This window comes from Drosophila guanche, unplaced genomic scaffold (assembly GCF_900245975.1).
Source record: "Drosophila guanche unplaced genomic scaffold, DGUA_6, whole genome shotgun sequence".
Lineage (NCBI taxonomy): Eukaryota > Metazoa > Arthropoda > Insecta > Diptera > Drosophilidae > Drosophila > Drosophila guanche.
The window spans coordinates 9,412,445-9,423,837 of record NW_022995744.1 but is presented as its reverse complement, the minus strand read 5'-3'; the positions used below and the strand labels follow the sequence as shown (position 1 = coordinate 9,423,837).

The following is an 11,393-nucleotide window of genomic DNA, read 5'->3' as shown; positions in this document are numbered from 1 at the left end:
GCTGTTTGAGGATCAAGAAAAAGGACCAGCCAACGGGGCATCCATCTAATTATCCTTATGCGAATGGCCCATTAACCGAGCTGAGTTGAGTTTTAGCGCCCCCAATACGACCCCATAAAAGTCAGCAAAAACATCTCACTCATTTGGAGATTGTTTGTCGTTGATTGCTGATACAAAATTTGATATTAATTTGTCAAGCAGCAGCCCAGAACTCCTTTCGGTTAGGGGAACTTTCCAAACTCATGCCTTCAAAGTTTTCGCTCCGACTCTAATCCATAATCGATGGGGCAGGCAGCAGCTGCTGGGGCTACCTCCAGATAGATCTCATTAAAACCCCCCACTGCTAATTAGCCAATTTGCATATCAACTGAGGGGTGGGGTGGGGTGGGGTGGAGTGGGCAGGCCACAGATGTCCGTAACATCAAAGTTAAGTCGCGGACAAATCGTGGCCAGAGAGTTATGCACTATGCACGTGACTGGGACCCACGTGGACTCGAGTGGGGAGTATTCATTCGATTTTCATTGAACAAACAAAAGCGTCCAGCGCATTTAATTGCTTAATTTATTAATAAACAAGTGGGTGGAGAGCGGAGTCCCAAGCAGCTGCTGCTGCGAGGGCTTTGGCCGGACTCAAATTAGTTTTTCAACGCGAAAATTATGCCAGAGACGGAACGTCAATTTGGCACGCCCCAAAACAAGATGCCGCCGCCCACCAAGCAACACGAATACAAAGCCCAAAAAAATATGTACAATAATGAGGCAACAACGGGCAGTGGGGGCAAGTCCTTTGGGTAAATTAACACTCTTTGATTAGCCACCCCACTCCTTCGGCCAGCGTGTGCAGAACAAAATTACGTATACGCCATGTTGGCAGTCAATCAATGGACACTTGAGCAACGCCCCTCCAGCAGCCAGCAGCCAGCAGGGCCTGCCTGTGTGCCATCAACCCGGATGCTGGCTTATTGTTGCTGCTGCTCCAGCCTCATCGTCCTGGCCCGTGTTGTCAGGGCCAGGCGGAAAAGTTACGCAATTTTTGCTTATTATTTTCATAATCAATATTCAATTTGGACCAAACACTTGCCAGTCCACGGTGGAAGCTGTTTGTGCTCCTCATATTTCCTCCTGCTGCTGCTTGCTGCTCTCGAAATGAGCTTCAAAGGATGTGCTCATACTTGGGGGGTGGATAGGCACAGTGGGGCAGATCGACTCCTGCCAAAGGGCAAAATTCTATACGAACTTGGCCCACAGCTGGAGTGGCTAAAGACATGAAATTTCCACTTTCCATTGCGGTGTTCCACTGTGCCAGCTTAGAGCAGTTTTGCGTAAATTTCCCTGGAGGCAGGCTGCCGACTGACTGACAGACCGAGAGAGAGGCTGGATTCTGCATTGAGCTTGTAATTAAACATGGAAAACGTGGAAAATGTGGCAAATGTGAGAGCAAAAAGCAGCACAGAGGGGCACAGGGAAGCGTCAGCCGTCGATCAAATTGAAAAAGTTACTTTGTTACTCAATCGATTGAAGTGGAAGCCCCGTCCCCACTGCTCTGCCCTGCGCTTAGCTGGAGGCATATTTTCTGCACTGACTGTTTATTCATTTACACTCCGGGTGCGAGCCGGTCCGGGGTCCTGTAATTGACCAACATGCACAAGGATGGGCCCTGGCAACAACAGCACCCAGCGGAGTGCTTTCATCACTGAAGCTTATGAAACTTTTGATTGGCAGGCCACAGGCCAAGTGAATGAACGAAATGCGAGTGGCTCCGAGAGTTAGCTAGTTTCAGATACAAGGACACAGATACGAATGCGAAATGGGACTAGGAAGCGACATTCATTAGCATTAATAAACATTTTGTATGCCATCCCTTTGCCCCTTGCCCTTTGCCCTTTCCCCTTTCCCCTTGGGATAATCCACTCGCAACCCGAGATTATGGCAATCATTTGGCATCGAACTTTTGGCCAATGAAATTTGATGAACCAACTTGATTAGAAATGCCCAAAGGAACTTTGAGAGACAGACAGAAAGACAAAGGCACAAAGCTAAAATGACTTTTTAAGAGCAAGCCAAAACTGTCCAATGAAAGCCATTAGTGGAGAGACTTGCAGCAAGGAAAAGTAGTTTAAAAATCCTGAAATATTATAGATATTTAGTACAAAATGTGGAGCTGCTTTCGGGCCAGCTTCAGGGTTTCTTTCTATCATCATTTAAGCATTTGCTGACTCGCTCGTATGATAAGTGGCAGGCCACTCGATGGTCATGTATCAGCTGTCCGTGCTGTAAATTACTTTCAGTGTTAATGAATGCTTAGCCCAGCGGCTTTTTGGGGAAAACAATGGCATAAATCTCGGAGAGATGGAGCGAGCGCTTGAGCTTGTTTTTCGATAAATGTTCCCGCAGCAACATTCAGCACCCGTGCGCACAAGTGTAATTAATATTTCAGAGCCCAGCATTTATCAACGGCATAAAAACTAAACCCAAACATTTTTGGAAAGTTGCCCTGCCCCTCCCCCACCCCACACCACGGAACAATTAATGGCACACTCTAACTTTTGAGTTCCCCCCCAAAGCAAATCCAACTTGGAGTTGGGTGTCGGAGGAGGAGTGCGCGCCGATAGACAATCCCGCGGCCCACCGCAAAACACAGTAGCAAGTCACAGTCCCCCTGCCCGCCCCGAGTGCATGCACATGCAAAGCGTTGGTCCAGATTGTGGCCAGCGAAGCCAGCTGTGATTAGTGCAGCATTCATAAATTGTCCAAAGAAGGGTGAGGCGAAGCCCTGCGGTTGCCCCGATATTAAGTTCACTTTTCGAGTGATTTACGAGCAGACTACTCGACAGAGCAAAGAGAGCAGAGAGGAGAGAGCGAGAGAGAGGCGAGTGGTGAGAGAGAGGTAACGGGGATGAGTTGAAGATGGAGTACCCTACACACAGCTTACTTGGGGGGGAGGTTTAGTTGGCTAAGATTTAACATTTAAATTTTCCATTCAATTAAAAAAACTAATCAAAGCGTTTGGAAGATCAAAATGTGTAAAAAATGCAGATATTATTATGGTTATTTGTTTGTAGATTGATATCCTGTTTTTTATCTTCGAACCTTCGAGAGTCCATCGAGCGACACAAGAACGAACCCCTTAAGAGTTGATAATTTGTTAGGCAATGCCTTTGGCAACCTGCAGTAAATAATCCAAGCTGTTGGCCCTTCCCCTGCCCTCACTATTTTCTACCTTCCACTTCTCGTACCCTAAACCAAGCCATCAATAAAACTCACGGGGCCCCGCAATTATAGCCCGAGACGACGGCTCCGAGAGCACCACAAAATAAACCAATAACACATCAGTTTCATTTGAGTCAGTTGGTCATTTATCTGCCTCTGCCACGCAGGAGGGGAGGGGGCTGTGATTCTTGCTCTTTGCTTTGTCCGTGGTGCGCTGTCTGTCTGTCTCCGTCTGCTGTCAGCGTCGCCGTCTCTGCAGTCTCCCTCTCCCTTGCTTTGCGGTTCTCTCCTTCGGTCTCGTGCGGTGTTTGCTGGGCTACGGGCACCGGTACTCGTATATCTTTGATGGCATATTCATCAGTCATTCGTGATAAAATCGGTGAGCACACAAACACACACACACACACACAGCTACAAGTGTGCGTCTGTCTCTGAACCTTAGCCAGAGTCTGTGGCTGAATCTGAGTCTGATTCTGATTCCGAGTCTGGGCTTTTGTCTGGGTTTATTCGTATTCGTCTTCACCTTCGGACTGACAAGACGCAGAGTCATTTAGTTAAGTGGCAGTTGATTGGGACCAGTCGGAGTCATCATCCAGCAACCACATCGAACCGAGCCGAGCTCTGTCCCATTTGAATCTCTCTGCTTTATGTTTATCCATAGGCCCACGGATTTAGTTTTTAGCATAATAATTTCTGTTCGAGCTGAAGCTTGAGCCTCCATTTACTCTTTTCCTATCGATACGCTGCCTCCTAAATTGCTGTCATTAATGAGTTACAGATATTACACTTTTATAGCCGACAGACACGCTTATCCACTCTAATCGTGTTTGCCTGTCGCTCCGCTCAGTCGTTGTTTTGTCTATTGATTCGCGGCTACAATACCCCGGTCTTGTCTTTCTTATGCTCCAAACTGCACAAGCACCTACCTTCCTCTCCTCCATCTCCTTCTGCTGCTCCTTCTCCTCCCTCCCTACTCATAGCCACTTCTGCTTTGGCTACTGTTTGTTAATGATGACTTTGGGTTACTGTTGTTGTTGTTGTTGTTGTTGCTGCTATGCCTTGCAGCAATGTCTTCGTCATCGTCGGAGCTGCACAGTGGAGTGCATCGACCATGATTGGGCTTTAATTATGCTGAGAATTACCTGTAAATAAAAGACAGCAAATTTAACATTAATATTAATAATATTAATGCTACTGGAATATAAGAAAATATTTAATTGGCAAGCGCATACATCGATTCTTGTTACCATTTCTAAAGATGCAACTGAAAATAAAGATCAACCACTGTGCAACACATTACCCTTCGTCATCTCCCATCATCTTCTTCGTCAGCCGTCATCGAATTCGAACTCAAGAAAAAGTCAAAGCTTGGCCCAGGTAGCCGGAGCTCCGCGGTTCCCTTTCTCCCTCTCTCTCTCTCTCTCTCTCTGTCTCTCTCAAGCTCTTCAATCGATTTCGTGGCTACCGTTTTTGCCTTTCCTTTCTAGTTCATCCAATTTTAAGTTTCGTTGCCTGCGGCTACCCTTCGCCGCTCGTTTGCTGCTCTTCTAATAGGCTTCTGCTGGCCATGCCATGTTCTCTGCTCTGTTCTGCTGTTGTTATCGTTGTTGTTTTTTCTCCGGGTCGTCTGGCTTTCTGCCTGATTGATTTTCAGCTTATGGATCTGGTTACGTACATTGGTTCTTAGTCGCTTCGCGTTCGCATTATCTACATTGTTGCTCAAAGGCGAAGTCGAAGCTGCAGCTGGAGCCCCGTGTTGTCGTGGCTGATTCCTTTAAATTACTTTAATTGATGGCCTGCAATTGCCCCCCACCAGCTCCAGCTCAATGGTTTCTTTTCATTGCTCTCCACTCACAATCTGTCGTGCATGAAATCGGTCTCCTGCCAGCGGAGATCTTAGCTCTGGCTGTGCTCCACTTTCCCAGCTACGATCTAACCATTTTCCAATCTCCAATTTCCAATAGCCAACGACTGTTTGGGGTTCAAATAGATTAAGTGATCTTTTGTCTATTCTGTCTCTCTCTCTCTCTCTTTTCAGTGCTTGAATTGACACGAGCAAAACATAGAATTATCATCGCTGGAATCGGATTAGAACGGCTCAGAACGGGTCACATCGAATCGATTCGTAGCAAAGTTTCGCTTGTTCTGATTAAATGTTCGTTACAGATTGCGGGGAAAACTTTAGCCAAATATTTCACTATAAATTCCTTAACCAAGTAGACCTAAAACTGGTTTGATCTTTTAGCTCATTGTACCCCTGGATGGGTTACTCCTTTATCTGCCATTGTTTTTCGCCTTCAAAGCACTTTTCCAGCTCATTAAATCCGAGCCGAAGTCAGCGCAGGGACATCGCCTCGGCCAGCAGCTGTCAATGGGATGGATGGGCCAGCCTCAGTTTCATTCTGATCCTGCCTGCCTGGTCAATGTAGGCATATTGTGGTCGTAAATCAGCAATGGAGAGTGGCCCTTGTGGCCCCACTGACACCTTTTTGTCCACCGGCAAATGCGTCGACAAGTCGACAAGGCAAGGCAAGGCAGGGCAGGGCAGGGCCAGGCAAGGCAATCGCAAAAGTTAATAACAAACAGGGCCAGGGCCACTTCTAATTTGTGCCAATGAAAGGGATAATAAAACTGGAAATGAAACTGGAATTGGAACTGGAAGTGGAAGTGGATGTGGAAGTCGAAGCGGAGGCAGCAACTGTACCACCATGGGCGGAGGACACAATGCGAAGGACGGACGGACGGACGGGACGAGCGAGGACAAAGGCGAGGCAGTGCGCATATTGAAACCGGAAATAGTCGAACCAAGTGCCAGGCAACCGACTGACGCACTGACACACATTTCGCAAACAAAGGACAAAGGACACTGGAAACGCACAGGGAACACATGACCGACCGACCGACCGACCGACCAACAAAACAACAACAAAAAGGGGCAGCGAAGCAGTCGGCAAGCAGGGCAACAACAAAAAGGGGAAGGAACGGAATTCAGCAAAATAAAATACGAAAAAAAAGCTCGAGTAAAAATGCTTTTGTCCAGGCGGGCAGGAACAAAGCCCAACTAACCGCCTGTGGCGGAACAACCACCCTTAATGGCGGAAGGACATGCAGGACAAGCCCAAGACTCAAAAAAGCCGCCCGGCAACAGCAAGGAACGGCTGCTGCAAAGCACACACTCCTGCTCTCTCCCTCCCTCTAACAGAAGGGCCAGCGGATCTGGGTAGGAAGAGATCATAATAATGTGAGGTCTTGAGACGAAGGATGCCCAATGTCAAAAGAAGATACCTGCCACATGCCCAGTCCCTGTTCCTTCCCTTCAAGCAAACCGGAATGCGACAGGCGATTGCATCATAAATTCTGTGATCCGCTGTCGGACCCTCAAGTGAATCATCCTGGATGTCCATGGGTCCATGGTTCCCTTTTTTTTTTAATGCAAACGGAATGCCAAAAGCAGAATAAATAAAAATTTACTTATTTGCATATTATTCAGTGAGCGGGTGCGAAAGGATTTCGCCGCTAAAAGGATACTTAAAAAAGAAGACCAAAGCAAATGCGAGTACCCAGATGCCCTGGAAACAGCAAATATATAATAAAAGAATACAAATAAAAATATGTGGTATCATATTTCCTATACAAAAAGTTGATCCTCAGCCTGGAGTAAACCAAGACTCTTCCATAATACCCTTTGCTACCCTCTTGGCTTATGCAAAAGTTTCTGCTGTTCCCATGGATCACAAGACACCCAAAGCATACCCTGTCACTGGCGCATCAAATAAAGAGCAAAGGGCTGCTCTCCCCCTGCTCATTTTTGCGCTGACCTGCTCCTCTCTTTCCAGCTTTGTCGGCCCGCTCTGCTCCTCACTGCTCATATCTGCGCTGACCCGCTCCACCCGCTCCATTGGTTTTTTCTGCTCTGCTCTTCTCCACTCGTTCGTCTGTGTTTGTGTGTTTGTGTGTCTGTGTGGTGGCGTGATGAAGTGATGGACATGTATGGACACATGCAGCGTTATGTTTAGCATACACAATCTGGTCGGACAGTGGGTTGTAGGGGGGTACAAAAAGTCGTATGTAAATACGCACGGACTGACGGGGGATCGGTGGCTCGTACGGTTGTGTGTGTCCCCCCCCCACACCCGGGGCAAGTCCTTGCGCTTTTAATCATAAATAACAAAGGACACATGGTGGGGGGGCTCGGCTTTCAGCTTTCAGCCAACAAAAGCCGTGCCGTGCCGTGCCCCGTGCTGGCTGTGTTCTCCTCCGACCACTGACCAAGGACCAACTGCCCCAACCCTAACCACAGCAGCAGTAGCAGCCGCGATGCCCGGTTCAGGCGCTTTTCATTTCCGCCTCATGGACGCCCAACATGTCAATCTCTCTCTCACTCTATCGCTGTCTCTTTTTTCCCCCTCTCTCTCTCTTGCTGTCGCTCTGCTTGATAGGCTGAACCGAACGTTGCTAGTTCTCCCTTCCCGTTCCGTTCCGTCCAAGGGTGTCCATGTCCATGTCCATGTCCACGTCTATGTCCGCATCCGAGTCTCTGTCGCTGTAACCAAAGCACTGCGCAGTTGTTGCCCTCCGCCCCCTCACCCACTCCCCGACCGGACTCTCTCTCTCTCTCTCTCTCTCTCTCTCTCTGTGTGTGCAGAATTTTGATATTAATAGCTTTGGACAGTTTTATAAACGCCTTTCGGGGTTAACATGCTCAAGTGGTATTCATATTTTCCACTGACCGACCCGTCACTATCGTGTGTGTCAGTCAGCCTCGACCCGAGAGCCCCTGGCAAAAATGTGAAAATAAAACGCAATGCAAAAACCCACCGAGGGGAGACTTGACTGCGACTAGCGCTGAATTGTCGCCAGTTCAATGCACAATTTATGGATCAGCACATGGCGCTGGAACTCCTCATCTGATCCCATTCCTTGCTGGAACTTCTACTCCCAATCCGATGGGGGCTGCGGCAAGCCGGCAAACCGCAGGCAAGGAGCACTCCCATCCCATTAGGTTGTGAGCGCCAAAGTTTGTATTGCAAATAATTATTAAATCCTGCCCTTTTTCGAGCTGTTCCTGTGCGCATTCATGGGTAATCCCGATAAGAGATCTGCCACAACATATGCATCATTTCAGGACGCTAACTCTAATAGAAAACTTCGGTTTGTAGCTTCCCCTCATTCAATTTGATTGAATCTGAAACCAGGATTACACGGCTGTACAGGGGGTTGTTGCTCACGGGGTTGAAGATGCCGCAAATAAGACAAAACGCAGTTTCACTTTATTGCGTCGCAGCCAGAAATTTCCTTTTGGTTAAGTGGAGTTGGAGTTGGAGTTGGAGTGAAGGAAAAGGAAAAGTGCTTGCCGCAGGGTGGGAAAACTGCAAGCTCTGGCAGCGGTACAGTCGTTGGGTGCTTCCTGCCTGCCTGCCCTGCTTCCTTCTGCACTGCTTCCTTGCGCGTCCTGCGCAGCATAAATTACGCATTTCACTTCGGGCTCAATACCCAGCACTCAGTGGGGTGGAAGGGTGTATACTCTGTGTGGGGATTTAAGCACTTTCAACGTTATCTATTGACCGAAATGGCAAATTTAGGTTACATTTTCATGTTTTAAAAACAAAACAAAAAAACATATTAAATATTAATTGAAATAAAAATATTTTAAAAAGTACTTTCAATATAAAATCTTCTATTTAATCAATTATTTTTATGTTTAAGTCAAAAATGTTTGACTTTATAATTTTAACTCTCGGAAAAAATAAAATTTGTGATGCCAATATTTGTGTATATATTTTTTATATTTATTTATTGCTATTTAAGGTGTAGCTACGGCAAGCAACATGTTGCTAGAAAATATGTTGAGAAACTCCCTGTAAGCTCACTCCACCCTCTAGTGGGTATCGCCACTCCGTTCACTCCATTTTCGAATTCACTTACTTTTTTGTTGTTGCTGTTCCTCGGCTTTCTTCTGTTTGCACGACGCAGTTTGCTTTGTTGCTTATGATTTATGTGCCAAACACACACACACAGAGTTCCGTTCCGTTCCACACACACACCGTAAATAGTAACTGCAGTCCGCCCAGTCCCAGTCGCAGTCCCAACCGTTCCTCGGCCCAAGTATTACACGCAAATTGCACGCAACACGCGAATCGCGAATCGCGAATGGAAATGACGTCGCGGCAGCCGCCACTCGTGCGTGGAGCGGGGCCAGGGCCTGCCTGTGCGATATTTCTGTCACAGGGCACCCATGTCCGGAGTCCGGAGTCCTGCGTCCGGAGACTCTGCGTCATCCTTGGCGCGGGACATGCGTGTAAGTCGCTTATCGCCAGACTGTGCCTGCAAGTCCTCTTGTGGCTGTCAGGAGCAGGGCACACTTTAAATATCCTTATGCATACCATAAATACAGACTTAAATGCTAATCCCTGAATGACGACCAAAATGGCTGTTGAGTGGCCAAAAGTGCGTCCTGGATATGAATCAGTCGGCTGGCTAAAGTTATTTGCAGCTTAAAGTCCTGCAGGAGCCTCAGCTGTTTGTACATTTTAATATTTGCTCCTTTTTTCTGCCGGCCGGCCATTGTTTTGACAACTTAATGGCGACAAAAAACATTTAATATATGGCCCAGAGCGTGCTCGCAACTCACTTTTTAATCACTTTTCATGGGCTTTTAATTACACACACCCGCCTGAAATATTATGAAAAACCAAACGCATAAAATGCTTAACAAGCTTTTTCCAGGCACAAGGGACACCGCACACACAGGAACGAAAGAATAAAATAAAAATATACTCCCAGCCCACCCACTCATTTCCGTTATAATAATGTGTGAAAGGATATTAATTATGAAACAAGCGAATGGCAGGAAGCTCGGGCAATAAAAACAGCAAGCGACAGCCTGACCAGAAGCCCAGCACACATCCCCAGACATGCCCCCACAGCAGCCAGAGAAAAAACAAACAAAAATGGAGCCCTCTGGTGACGAAGCTACAGCTACCCTGTAACACTCGTAGAGCTAACCAAATTGTCCACCGATGGAGGGAATTTATCTGCCAATAAACGTTAAAATTACTTTAATTCCAAGTTCATTTTTCAACGCAACAAAAATCTCTCAAACATTTCCCACTAGGCTTTGGTTTTTGGTAGAACTTTGGTTGGACTCTGCTGGGGCAGCCGCAGGAACCATCCAGGATGTTGGCTTAGGCGAGGAAACGGGAGCAACATGTGCAACATGTCCAACGGAAGTGTCGGCCATATACAACACACACACACACACACACATGGACCACTACTAAGACAACCCACATAGGCCCACGTCGCACACACACAAATTACGAGACCGGGGCCCAAGTAGATTTTTATGTAATGTCGGTCGGTTATTGCTTCCATTTCATACATTTATTTCATTTCATTTCATTTCATTTCATTTACCCCAAGCCAAAGCCTCCTTCCCGCCCACCCAGACGAAGTTCAAATTTTTGTTTGACTTCCTTTTCGATGCGCATTGCGGATACCCTGCAAAGGGCTGAGGAATGCCGCCATTTAAAACATTAAAAAAAAATATGTTTAAATGCTTAAGCTTAGATTTAAGCATTATTAGCAAGAAACAAAATTGTTTTAATTTATAGTTTGACTTGCAAATGAAAATAATTGATTTAAAAATTAAAAATTTTGCATTTAAAATATACTTTTTCAGACATTTATATTTTAATTTCCTGCATTATATTTTTTTTATTAGAATTTCGAATGAATTATTCCACAAAAGAGCAAAAATTGCATCGAATTAAATTCATGGATTCATTTATAAATATTTCTGTTAGCTCTTCTTGGCAAGAGCATGTCCCCGTCGCATACACAAAATCCGCGCCCTTCAGCCATTATCCCGTTGTGGTTGTTCTTGTTGTGTTTTTTTGTATTGCTCCTGCACTTTATGTCCTGTCAGCGGAGTCGGTCGACCAGCCCAGTGTCAGTCAGTGCCGTCGGCGCCCGAGGCCATCGTCTGCCGGTGACAGGCGGGCGTCCGTTGGTGTCCGTTCCGTCTGTCCGTCTGTCCGTCCGTCCGTCAGAGCTATGCGTCAGTGGATCACGTTGCTGCTCCACGTGATGATGACAGTCAGGCACATCGAATGGCCATCCCCATGGCCGGAACATTCATTCCCTTGCCCCAACTGTGGCTACTGCGTGTAATTGCCGTTGTA

At 46.7% G+C, this 11,393-nt stretch overlaps 1 long non-coding RNA gene across 1 annotated transcript; it reads left to right on the top strand.

The window, feature by feature from the left end:
- Positions 1–9,139: 9,139 nt before the first annotated feature.
- On the top strand, positions 9,140–10,272 carry LOC117579539. The gene is made up of 2 exons (XR_004573496.1): positions 9,140–9,508; positions 9,937–10,272. It is a non-coding gene; the product is annotated as an uncharacterized LOC117579539 (long non-coding RNA).
- Positions 10,273–11,393: the final 1,121 nt, after the last annotated feature.